This window comes from Oncorhynchus mykiss, unplaced genomic scaffold (genome assembly GCF_013265735.2).
Source record: "Oncorhynchus mykiss isolate Arlee unplaced genomic scaffold, USDA_OmykA_1.1 un_scaffold_874, whole genome shotgun sequence".
In the NCBI taxonomy this organism is placed as follows: Eukaryota; Metazoa; Chordata; class Actinopteri; order Salmoniformes; family Salmonidae; genus Oncorhynchus; species Oncorhynchus mykiss.
The window spans coordinates 1-12,943 of NW_023494321.1; the positions used below are offsets into that span (position 1 = coordinate 1).

The 12,943-nt window shown below is 42.7% G+C and overlaps 1 long non-coding RNA gene across 1 annotated transcript; it reads left to right on the forward strand.

Moving 5' to 3' along the window:
- The first annotated feature begins 5,134 nt into the window (after positions 1-5,134).
- LOC118963982 lies at positions 5,135-6,471 on the forward strand. The gene is made up of 3 exons (XR_005051043.1): positions 5,135-5,283; positions 6,060-6,131; positions 6,349-6,471. It is a non-coding gene; the product is annotated as an uncharacterized LOC118963982 (long non-coding RNA).
- Positions 6,472-12,943: the final 6,472 nt, after the last annotated feature.

A 12,943-nucleotide genomic window follows, 5' to 3' on the forward strand; every position in this document is an offset into this window, starting at 1 on the left:
TTGGACACTGTGTTAACTAACCTCCAGAAGAGCTTCAATACCATACAACTCTCCTTCCGTGGCCTCCAAACTGCCTCTTAAACGCAAATAAAAACTAAATGCATGCTATTCAACCGATCATTGCCCGCACCTGCCCGCCATCCAGCAAACTACTCTGGACGGCTCTGACTTAGAATATACGTGGATAACTACAAATACCTAGTGTCTGGCTAGACTGTAAACTCTCCTTCCAGACTCACATTAATCATCTCCAATCAAAAATTAAATCTAGAATCCTATTTCGCAACAAAGCTTCCTTCACTCATGCTGACAAACATACCCTCTTAAAACTGAACATCCTACCGATCCTTGACTTCGGCGATGTCATCTACAAAATTGCCTCCAACACTCTACTCAGCAAACTGGATGTAGTCTATCACAGTGCCATCCGTTTTGTCAGCAAAGCCCATACAGTAGGGCAAAAAAGTATTTAGTCAGCCACTAATTGTGCAAGTTCTCCCACTTAAAAAGATGAGAGAGGCCTGTAATTTTCATCATAGGTACACTTCAACTATGACAGATAAATGAGAAAAAAATCCAGAAAATCACATTGTAGGATTTTTAATGAATTTATTTGCAAATCATGGTGGAAAATAAGTATTTGGTCAATAACAAAAGTCATCTCAATACTTTGTTATATACCCTTTGTTGGCAATGACAGAGGTCAAGCGTTTTCTGTAAGTCTGAAGACAGAACCTCTACAGATGGCATCTAACAGCATTGAAAAAAAACATATTTCTCCACTCCTGTTACCAAGTCCAAATTTAGCCTACATTTGGTGTATAATTTTACTGCAAGAAATGCTTAATTCTGCAGGAATTATTATTAAGCACTATTCACACGGGACTAGTATTATTAGAGAACGTTGGTTATGTATTTATTACCCAGAATGTCCATTATTTCATGGATGATTCAGACGGGACTAGTTTTCTCCAAACTGCTCTCTGCTCTCTAATACTTTCTCTTTTCTATTAATTGACAGTTATGACTGAAGCCTGGAGGTTTTTTTTCTAGCATGAAGATATTTCAACAAGTCCAGGCTACACTGATAAAACTCGAGCCTGGTTTCCAAGTTTGTAACACATACCAAACTGTCTTTGGTATAGTGTTGCCACAATATTTGAATTGAGGAAGTGTGATCTGTGAAAGAAAAATACCTGATTGTTTGATATTAATAGTTAACATTAATACTTAAGAAATAGTAAGACATTTCTGTTCTACTAATGCTGTGTTTTTCTGGTCTCCACTCTATCTCCCTGCAGTCTAATCTGGGCATATGGTTTTACTATAGATAGCTTGAGCTGACAATTGATTAATAACTTGGTGATAAAAACCTACAGCTGGTATTCCATAGATAAGATGTGGTGTGTGTGATCCGAGATAGAGAGAGCCTGGAGGAGTGGAACAAATCCCTTATTGTGTCTAATCATTCTTGCATCTGGGAAATGTCCCTGGCTGCAGATGAACACAGGATGAACCCAGGATGAATTGTGGTGCCCCCCAATCTGCATGGGGGTTTGGAACCAGCCATACTAGGCATGTTGGATCTCCTATAGAGATCTCTGTTTTGATTAAAGTTAAGCTCTCGGCAACACACACTTCGGAGTGTGTGGTCGACCATCTCATTATTGCAATAATTAATCATTATTAAATAAAGATCGTTGGACGAATGACAAAGTCTCTCTCAGTATACATTAATTTCCATGACAGATCATAATCATTAGGATAGTTTAGCAATCGGCAGTAGAAGACGTCCTAAATGCTCCCCAGCCTTCAGATGTGAGCTAAACATCTAACGTGACTTGATGTGCGTTTTTAGGAAATGGATTAGAAGGTAAACTTGTTCCAAACGTTTAGCTCAGTTGTATGCTGCTTTGTGATCTATTAACAGCAGGGGTTGCATTAAATAGCACAACATTTTTTATGATGCATTTGGCGATGTTCAATTCATTCGCACAAAACATATAAACAGAAGCATTCACTGTGAAAGTTGATACACGTAGGCCTTCATATATAGGCTATGCGCAGCATTTTGGGCAATTTATTGAATCAGTTGTTTTCTTGGTCAAACCGCAAGCAACACCTGACAAACTCAAACATTTCTCTCATGTCGATTCACATGGTACTAATATTATCAGAGGACTTTGGAGTTTGCAAAAAAACAGTAAGTTATTCTGGTTGGTCAATGTCCAGATTTCAGTTTCCATTTAACCATCTGAACAGCAGGCTACAGTTTCCTTGACATGCCATTGTAACGGTTGTTTGTGGTGGAAGAAGAGAAGGACCAATGTGCAGCGTGGTAAATGTCCATATTGATAATTTATTATCATGAACACAAAACAAAATAAGGAGAACGAACTAAACTAAACAGTTCTGTCTGGTGCAGATACAAACACTCAACAGAAAACAATCACCCACACCACACAGGTGGGAAAAGGCTACCTAAGTATGATTCTCAATCAGAGACAACTAACGACACCTGCCTCTGATTGAGAACCATACCAGGCCAACCACAAAAACACCACATAGAACAAGGAACATAGGCAACCCACCCAACTCACGCCCTGACCATACTAAAACAAAGACATAACAAAAGAACATAGACAACCCACCCACTCACTCCCTGACCATACTAAAACAAAGACATAACAAAAGAACAGACTACCCACCCAACTCACTCCCTGACCATACTAAAACAAAGACATAACAAAAGAACATAGACAACCCACCCAACTCACTCCCTGACCATACTAAAACAAAGACATAACAAAAGAACATAGACAACCCACCCAACTCACTCCCTGACCATACTAAAACAAAGACATAACAAAAGAACATAGACAACCACCCAACTCACGCCCTGACCATACTAAAACAAAGACATAACAAAAGAACTAAGGTCAGAACATGACAGCCATAGCCTATTTGAAGTTCCATTTTGTGATTGTTGAATTTAGATAGCGCCTCACTATCATCACACATAACATAGCCGGCACTAATATCATCTATTACCACTTCACCAAATCTTCCCAAACATTACTTTTCTGGCCCTCACTTCACTTTATTTTCAACTCTCCTTTTGCAGCTTTTGGCTTATTGAATTATACTTCGACAATGTCCTTTCCCCTCAGTGGATTGACTTTTTCTGCCTGTTCCCAAAAGGCTTATTTGGCGATAAACTGTGATGGTTAGTTGGCATGCATACACTTAAGCACTAAAGTTGAAGCTTATGCAGTTACAGTGCCTTGCGAAAGTATTCGGCCCCTTGAACTTTGCGACCTTTTGCCACATTTCAGACTTCAAACATAAAGATATAAAACTGTATTTTTTTGTGAAGAATCAACAACAAGTGGGACACAATCATGAAGTGGAACGACATTTATTGGATATTTAAAACTTTTTAACAAATCAAAAACTGAAAAATTGGGCGTGCAAAATTATTCAGCCCCCTTAATGTATACTTTGTAGCGCCACCTTTTGCTGCGATTACAGCTGTAAGTCGCTTGGGGTATGTCTCTATCAGTTTTGCACATCGAGAGACTGACATTTTTTCCCATTCCTCCTTGCAAAACAGCTCGAGCTCAGTGAGGTTGGATGGAGAGCATTTGTGAACAGCAGTTTTCAGTTCTTTCACAGATTCTCGATTGGATTCAGGTCCTGGACTTTGACTTGGCCATTCTAACACCTGGATATGTTATTTTTGAACCATTCCATTATAGATTTGGCTTATGTTTTGGATCATTGTCTTGTTGGAAGACAAATCTCCGTCCCAGTCTCAGGTCTTTTGCAGACTCCATCAGGTTTTCTTCCAGAATGGTCCTGTATTTGGCTCCATCCATCTTCCCATCAATTTTAACCATCTTCCCTGTCCCTGCTGAAGAAAAGCAGGCCCAAACCATGATGCTGCCACCACCATGTTTGACAGTGGGGATGGTGTGTTCAGCTGTGTTGCTTTTACGCCAAACATAATGTTTTGCATTGGTTGCCAAAAAGTTCAATTTTGGTTTCATCTGACCAGAGCACCTTCTTCCACATGTTTGGTGTGTCCTCCCAGGTGGCTTGTGGCAAACTTTAAACTACACTTTTTATGGATATCTTTAAGAAATGTCTTCTTCTTGCACTCTTCCATAAAGGCCAGATTTTGTGCAATATACGACTGATTGTTGTCCTATGGACAGAGTCTCCCACCTCAGCTGTAGATCTCTGCAGTTCATCCAGAGTGATCATGGGCCTCTTGGCTGCATCTCTGATCAGTCTTCTCCTTGTATGAGCTGAAAGTTTAGAGGGACGGCCAGGTCTTGGTAGATTTGCAGTGGTCTGATACTCCTTCCATTTCATATTATCGCTTGCACAGTGCTCCTTGGGATGTTTAAAGCTTGGGAATCTTTTTGTATGCAAATCCGGCTTTAAAACTTCTTCACAACAGTATCTCGGACCTGCCTGGTGTGTTCCTTGTTCTTCATGATGCTCTCTGCGCTTTTGACGGACCTCTGAGACTATCACAGTGCAGGTGCATTTATACGGAGACTTGATTACACACAGGTGGATTGTATTTATCATCATTACTCATTTAGGTCAACATTGGATCATTCAGAGATCCTCACCAACTTCTGGAGAGAGTTTGCTGCACTGAAAGTAAAGGGGCTGAATAATTTGCACGCCCAATTTTCAGTTTTTGATTTGTTAAAAAAGTTTGAAATATCCAATAAATGTCTTTCCACTTCATGATTGTGTCCCACTTGTTGTTGATTCTTCACAAAAAAATACAGTTTTATATCTTTATATTTGAAGCCTGAAATGTGGCAAAAGGTCGCAAAGTTCAAGGGGGCCGAATACTTTCGCAAGGCACTGTATATGAGATAGTGTAAAACAATTAAAGAAAACCCTCAATGTAGCCTATATAAATGGCATAATAATGAATGGATTTTTATAGGTATTGCTTCTCTTTATTCAACCCACCTGCCCTTCAGCCACACAATATTTAATTAACCTAAACCCGTCCGCCCCGCAGATATAACCGCAGGGACTGTGGGTTATAGGTCAACCCGCGCATCACTTCCCGGGGACCCCATCCCCAAGTCTTTGTGGAGATGAGGCCTTTCCTCTCCGGAGAAACCTCATGCGGCACTTCCCTGGAGCAATCATCCCCAGGAGAAACACGGTCTTCAACTACCGCCTCGCCCGAACCAGGCTGACTATGGAGTGCACCTTCGGCATTCTTGCGTCCCACTGGCAGATGTTCCGGTGAGTTGCCAGGGTCCACCCTGCTAACGCAGAGGTGTGTGTGAAGGCTACCTGTGTCCTGTATAACTTCATGAGCATGGACACAGAACCATAAGGGGAGCTGCAGCTCTGCAGGATACTGCTCTGCAGGATGTTGCCAGGATGGGGGCCAACAACGCAGCACTTGTCCGTGTGCTGGAGATCTTCACTTTCTCCTTCTTCGAGGAGGGTGCTGTTCCTGGCAACATCTTGTGCCATGTACTATGTACAACCAAAGGCTCTTTTAAGAGCCACCCACATTGCAGTAAAATATATTTTTTCATTTAATGTCATCTGTAGTTATTTCTATTCCACTATATCTCCATTTGATTTATAATTCTCAGGTGAGGGTGCTGTTCAGGTCTGCACAAAACAAAAATAGGCTATTTTAAGACGTTCAGGTGTGTGGGCTGTAGATCCTTCCACCTTCAAAGAATAGGCAAGAGGACCACCAATGGGGAATAATAAGACACCATTATTTATATTTATGTAACTATGCTATATTGTTTGTCTTCCTGAGTCTGTGCATATTTTTTCAGTATAAATTACTCTGCAAACACTCAGTGTGGACACTAGGTGAGGCCACACACACACACACACACAGACACACACACACACACACACACAGACACACACACACACACACACACACGAGAGAGAGAGAAGATTCCTGTTGAACACTGTCTCTACCGTATTTTCTCAATAAGTGTCTCTGTTCTTCACGTCATCCCACACCCCCTTCTCCCTAAATCCTCTAGGTTATATCAGCTGTGTCAGTGAACCCCTCCCACTTCTGAACTGCCTGAAACAGATGCACATCTTTATCAGAGGTGAGGAGGTCACTTGTTTGGGTCAACTGGAAGTATTATTAAAGAGATGGTTAACACTGAAATACAGACAGAGATGTAGTAGTCCCAGAGTTAATGATCTAGGTCAGTTTTGTATTTCACCACCTGACAAATGTGATGACTGACAATAGTGTTAGAAATAAACCACACAAGGCTCATTCATGCCATCTCTCACTCTCTCCATCGCTCTTATCTGCAGGTATTGTCTGTGAGAGAGGATGCCAATCCCTAGTCCCGTCATCGTCACCTCATCCGCTCAAAGACAACCCAACTGGGGGCCCAAGGCTGGTTAGGAGACACCGGTAGAGATACTATTATGTAAACTGTGATGACCTGAGAGAATACGTAGTTTAGTTGCACTGTGATTCATGAATCATAAGCTTTCTTTCCTCTCACACCTCTCCTCCACCTCCTCTTTCTTCCCTGCTCCTCTGTTCTCATCTCTTTCCCTTTCTGTCTTTGACCCCCTCTCACACCTCTCCCCCACCTCCTCTTCTTCCTGCTCCTCTGTTCTCATCTCTTTCCCTTTCTGTCTTTGACCCCCTCTCACACCTCTCCCCCACCTCCTCTTTCTTCCCTGCTCCTCTGTTCTGCTCTGTTCTCATCTCTTTCCCTTTCTGTCTTTGACCCCCTCTCACACCTCTCCCCCCACCTCCTCTTTCTTCCCTGCTCCTCTGTTCTCATCTCTTTCCCTTTCTGTCTTTGACCCCCTCTCACACCTCTCCCCCCACCTCCTCTTTCTTCCCTGCTCCTCTGTTCTGCTCTGTTCTCATCTCTTTCCCTTTCTGTCTTTGACCCCCTCTCACACCTCTCCCCCCACCTCCTCTTTCTTCCCTGCTCCTCTGTTCTCATCTCTTTCCCTTTCTGTCTTTGACCCCCTCTCACACCTCTCCCCCCACCTCCTCTTTCTTCCCTGCTCCTCTGTTCTCATCTCTTTCCCTTTCTGTCTTTGACCCCCTCACACCTCTCCCCCCACCTCCTCTTTCTTCCCTGCTCCTCTGTTCTGCTCTGTTCTCATCTCTTTCCCTCTCTGTCTTTGACCCCCTCTCACACCTCTCCCCCCACCTCCTCTTTCTTCCCTGCTCCTCTGTTCTCATCTCTTTCCCTTTCTGTCTTTGACCCCCTCTCACACCTCTCCCCCCACCTCCTCTTTCTTCCTGCTCCTCTGTTCTCATATCTTTCCCTTTCTGTCTTTGACCCCCTCTCACACCTCTCCCCCCACCTCCTCTTTCTTCCTCTCTGTTTTATAAGGGACACCAGATGTGCATTGAGGTACAGGTTGAACTTGTTTTATATTACAATTGTAATTTTTATAATGCAAATACTATGTATTATAACACTTGGATAATTAACTTTCAATAAAGCTTTTCACATTCTCTACTGGTTGAAATTAAGTCTCTCATTTGATGAAATACTACACCTATCCTGTGTCCTCAGATAAGTGCAGGTGAAGGAAATTGAATGGTGAGATGAACCTGTTTTAGAGAATTTCCATGATGCAAATCCCTGGTGAAAGAGCCATTCATTTGGCTTGCTGATTTTTGATACTGTTACTAGTACTTTTTGAGCTCCAAAACATTATCTGAATTCTTCACCTCAGGAACATTGGATAGTGAGGAGAGAGCCTCATTCTGGTGCACACGTTTTTGCAGTGCCATCTAATAATTTGGACAGTTTAAAATGTATGTGAACCCACATGTCAGGATCTGATATAATGGCAGGCAACTTTTTAGGCTTTACATGAGAGATTTGCAATTGTTTCATAGTTTTAAGTACATGTTTAAGCACTACTGAACGAGGAGACATTTTGAAGCCAAATAAAAGTCTCTTTTAGCTGAACGTAGCCAAATTATCTGGCTCACCGAAAAGATTCAGAATGCCCAAGCGCACTACAAGAAGCATGGCTTTCATTTCTATAGAAACTCTCAGATCCCGCTCATAACATTTTCTGCGTTCTGAAAGTGAAAGGTACTCACTCTAAGGATAAGTTTCATTTCTGATGAAACATGAGTGACCCAGTGACATCACAGATCAGCCTTTGTAAAACTCAGTTTTTCTAACCCCTGTTTTGTATCTGCGTGTACTGTGTACTGGTTATGTGTATGTAGCGTTGGCCGTGCGGCAGGTAGCGTAGTGGTTAGAGCGTTGTTGTTTGATTGAATGTTGTTTGATCGAATCCCCGAGCTGACAAGGTAGAAATCTGTTGTTCTTCCCCTGAACAAGGCAGTTAACCCACTGTTCCCCTGAACAAGACAGTTAACCCACTGTTCCCCTGAACAAGGCAGTTAACCCACTGTTCCCCTGAACAAGGCAGTTAACCCACTGTTCCCTGAACAAGGCAGTTAACCCACTGTTCCCCTGAACAAGACAGTTAACCCACTGTTCCCCTGAACAAGGCAGTTAACCCACTGTTCCCCTGAACAAGGTAGTTGGACGTCTCCATTGTTGAGGATGTCTCCATTGTAGAGGACGTCTCCATTGTAGAGGACGTCTCCATTGTAGAGGACGTCTCCATTGTAGAGGACGTCTCCATTGTTGAGGACGTCTCCATTGTAGAGGACGTCTCCATTGTAGAGGACGTCTCCATTGTTGAGGACGTCACCATTGTTGAGGACGTCACCATTGTAGAGGACGTCACCATTGTTGAGGACGTCACCATTGTAGAGGACGTCTCCATTGTAGAGGACGTCTCCATTGTAGAGACGTCTCCATTGTAGAGGACGCCTCCATTGTAGAGGACGCCTCCATTGTAGAGGACGCCTCCATTGTAGAGGACGCCTCCATTGTTGAGGACGTCTCCATTGTAGAGGACGTCTCCATTGTAGAGGACGTCTCCATTGTTGAGGACGTCTCCATTGTAGAGGACGCCTCCATTGTAGAGGACGTCTCCATTGTTGAGGACGTCACCATTGTAGAGGACGTCTCCATTGTAGAGGACGTCTCCATTGTAGAGGACGTCTCCATTGTAGAGGACGTCTCCATTGTTGAGGACGTCTCCATTGTTGAGGACGTCTCCATTGTTGAGGACGTCTCCATTGTTGAGGACGTCACCATTGTTGAGGACTTCTCCATTGGTGAGGACGTCTCCATTGTAGAGGACGTCACCATTGATCACACCTTTGTTTCCACATTGGATAGATATTCTATAAATCTGATTACTGTGGGGTAACTGTGATCTGATTACTGTGGGGTCACCGTGATCTGATTACTGTGGGGTCACCGTGATCTGATTACTGTGGGGTCACCGTGATCTGATTACTGTGGGGTCACCGTGATCTGATTACTGTGGGGTCACTGTGATCTGATTACTGAGGGGTCACCGTGATCTGATTACTGTGGGGTCACCGTGATCTGATTACTGTGGGGTCACTGTGTCACTGTGGGGTCACCGTGATCTGATTACTGTGGGGTCACCGTGATCTGATTACTGCGGGGTCACTGTGATCTGATTACTGTGGGGTCACCGGGATCTGATTACTGCGGGGTCACCGTGATCTGATTACTGCGGGGTCACCGTGATCTGATTACTGTGGGGTCACCGTGATCTGATTACTGTGGGGTCACCGTGTCACTCTGGGGTCACCGTGATCTGATTACTGTGGGGTCACCGTGATCTGATTACTGTGGGGTCACCGTGAAAAAGTTTGAATGTGTTGACGAAGCTTATAGTTGGGTAGACCGAGAGGAGAATGTTGAGGATTGCCAGGGCCTTAAGAAAACTGAAGCCATCCTGGAGGTCTTCTGTCATCAGCAACCTTGTGGGATGCTGTGGTACTTTTAAGCAAGTCCATCATATGAGAACATCCCCCTGAAAGATAAACTCTCCTTTGTCATTCCAAGTAGCGGCCCCCTTTGAGTCTTTTATCTAACATTTTTCCTGTTACCTGCCGGAACATGTGTCAACATGTTGTGCATAACATTATCTTCAACATGCATTTGATCTTCAACAGGTAAGATCGCGCGTCCAGGCATTACAGGGGCTTGGTTCTCTCGCGTCATATTTTAAAGGGTCCGGTAGGGAAAGCGCTTAACCTCTTGAAACTAGGGGGCACTATTTTTATTTTTGGAAAATAACATTCCCAAGTAAATGGCCTATTTCTCAGGACCATATGCTAGAATATGCATATAATTGACAGCTTAGGATAGGAAACACTCTAAAGTTTCCAAAACTGTCAAAATATTGTCTGTGAGTATAACAGAACTGATATTGCAGGCGAAACCCTGAGGAAATCCAATCAGGAAGTGCCTCTTATTTTGAAACCGTTGTGCCCCTATGTATCCCTATTGGCCATTGAAAGGGATATCAACCAGATTCTTTTTCTACGTATTCCATAAGGTGTCTACAGCCTTTAGACGTAGTTTAATTTACGTATTTGAAAAACACCTTGAGGATTGATTATAAAAAACGTTTGCCATGTTTCTGTCGATATTGTGGATATAATTTTGTCGGCGTTGTCGTGACCGCTATTTCCGGTGGATTTCTCAACATAATGTGACCAACAAACAGAGGTATTTTGGGTATAAAAATTATCTTTAGGAACAAAAGGAACATTTGCTGTCTAACTGGGAGTCTCGTGAGTGAAAACATCCGAAGATCATCAAAGGTAAACGATTAATTTGATTGCTTTTCTGATTTTCGTGACAAAGCTTCCTGCTGCTAGCTGGAGATAATGCTATGCTAGGCTATCGATAAACTTACACAACGCTTGTCTTGTTTTGGCTGTAAAGCATAATTTCAAAATCTGAGATGACAGGGTGATTAACAAAAAGGCTAAGCTGTGTTTTGCTATATTTCACTTGTGATTTCATGAATATGAATATTTTCTAGTAATATTTTTTGACCGTTGTGCTATGTTAATTAGTGTAGTTCTCCCGGATCCAAGAGGTTAATGGTTGGTCTCTCTCTCACCTTGTTTTACCAAGGCCAAATATCTTTGCAAGAGGTTTGTGCATTTTTTGACCTTTTCATAGGGGTTCAATCCATGTCTGTTTAAAATATCCTATAAATTCTTTGCAATCTTTATTGATCGACACTGTTAGCATATTGCTTCTCTGGGAAAGTTTGCCCCAAAGCGAGTTTAAATACAATTTCTACAGATTTCTTTTGGTTTTGTTGACCTCTATTCTGTCAGGGTCAAGATGTATACCTTCTCTGTCATGATAGTCCTTGTCACGGTCGTCCTCCTCTTCATCTGAAGAGGAGAGGCGAAAAGGATCAGAGGACCAATACGCGGCGTGGTAAGTGTCCATGGTCAATCTTAATAAAGAAAGTAGTGAACACTGAACACTATACAAAACCAGTAAACAAAATAACAACCGTGAAGCTAATCATATGGACTGTGCTGAAACAAGCCATCAACATAGACAATCACCCACAAACAAACAGTGCAACCCAGGCTACCTAAGTATGATTCTCAATCAGAGACAACTAATGACACCTGCCTCTGATTGAGAACCATACTAGGCCGAAACATAGAAATGCCCCAAAAACATAGAAAAACAAATAGACTGCCCACCCAACTCACGCCCTGACCATACTAAATAAATACACAACAAGGAAATAAAGGTCAGAACGTGACAACAAGATTCCAAATTGTCTTGGAACTCCTGGTACATTTCCCCAAAAGTCTTCTGGGTAACGACACACATGGCCTGGGGCACAAAGCATAATTTACAACCGTGGAAGAAACAACCGTTGTACTCAAACACTGTTTCAACACCGTCAATCTCTGTGTATCCATCTACGTGATACGGCCCAACAGCCTTCTCCCCACTATTCAAAGCATGTTGAAAAAAAAATGTTTTTATCCTGGGCCAAGTACTCCAACCATCGAATGGACCCGCTAGAGTATGACTTGAATTGGCGTCGGTAGTTGTCAGGTGAGGGGATTGCTATAGAGGATGTAGGCAGATAGTGTGTACGTTTTCATGCATGCCGATGCAATAGTTGTACAACTCCAGGGGTCAATGCCGGCATCTTTGATTACCTCTTCTCTGAACCTGAAGCATCCGTCACGAAGTATATCCACATCGTTGTCACAGTTGACTCCATCTCTTATGGAAAGGGTGTTATGATGAACTGTCTCATACCACGTCATGAATCTCTCTCCCTCTATGGGAGACATTTGATCACACCCAAACATTTCGGGACTGGGATAAGATCCGATATAATGTAGATTCTCCTCAGATGTGAAGAAATGAGGAAACCAACCTTTCAGAGTTTTCAAAACCCAAGGCCTCTGGCATTTGAGCCAATCTCATGGGTAAGAAACTTAAACTGTCAATGTATCTCTGGTTGAAGGCGGGGTCTAAAAACACTAGATTTTACTACCTTGAACTATGATACTGGGTGCAACACCTTGTTGTATTCAAGGGGTTCAGAAGAACATAGGAATCATATGCTCTAGAATTGTGAGCGATAAACGTGAAGTTTCTGTACTGGGGTTTTCTAAAGTGTTTTAGAAAGAGCAGTGCACAATTGGGTCCATCTGCTGACCGCTTTTCACCCTTGAAAAGTCATGGGAGATACAAAATAGGCAAATTAACACCTGATTGCTGATTAGTTTTCAAAATGATAAAACACATATTTCTCTAAATGTTCATCTTCTGCCAAGGGCTGAATATAACACTCGTGTGGCACTTCTTGAACCACTTCAGCGTCTCTGCTTTTCAAAGGCCCTTTACAGATTGGGCAGTGTATGATTCCACACACGTGAGGTTTAGGGCTGTCTATTTAAGGTTGTAATTGCGATGGCATTTGGACATTTCCTGTTAATGTCACAACTGCTTACAGA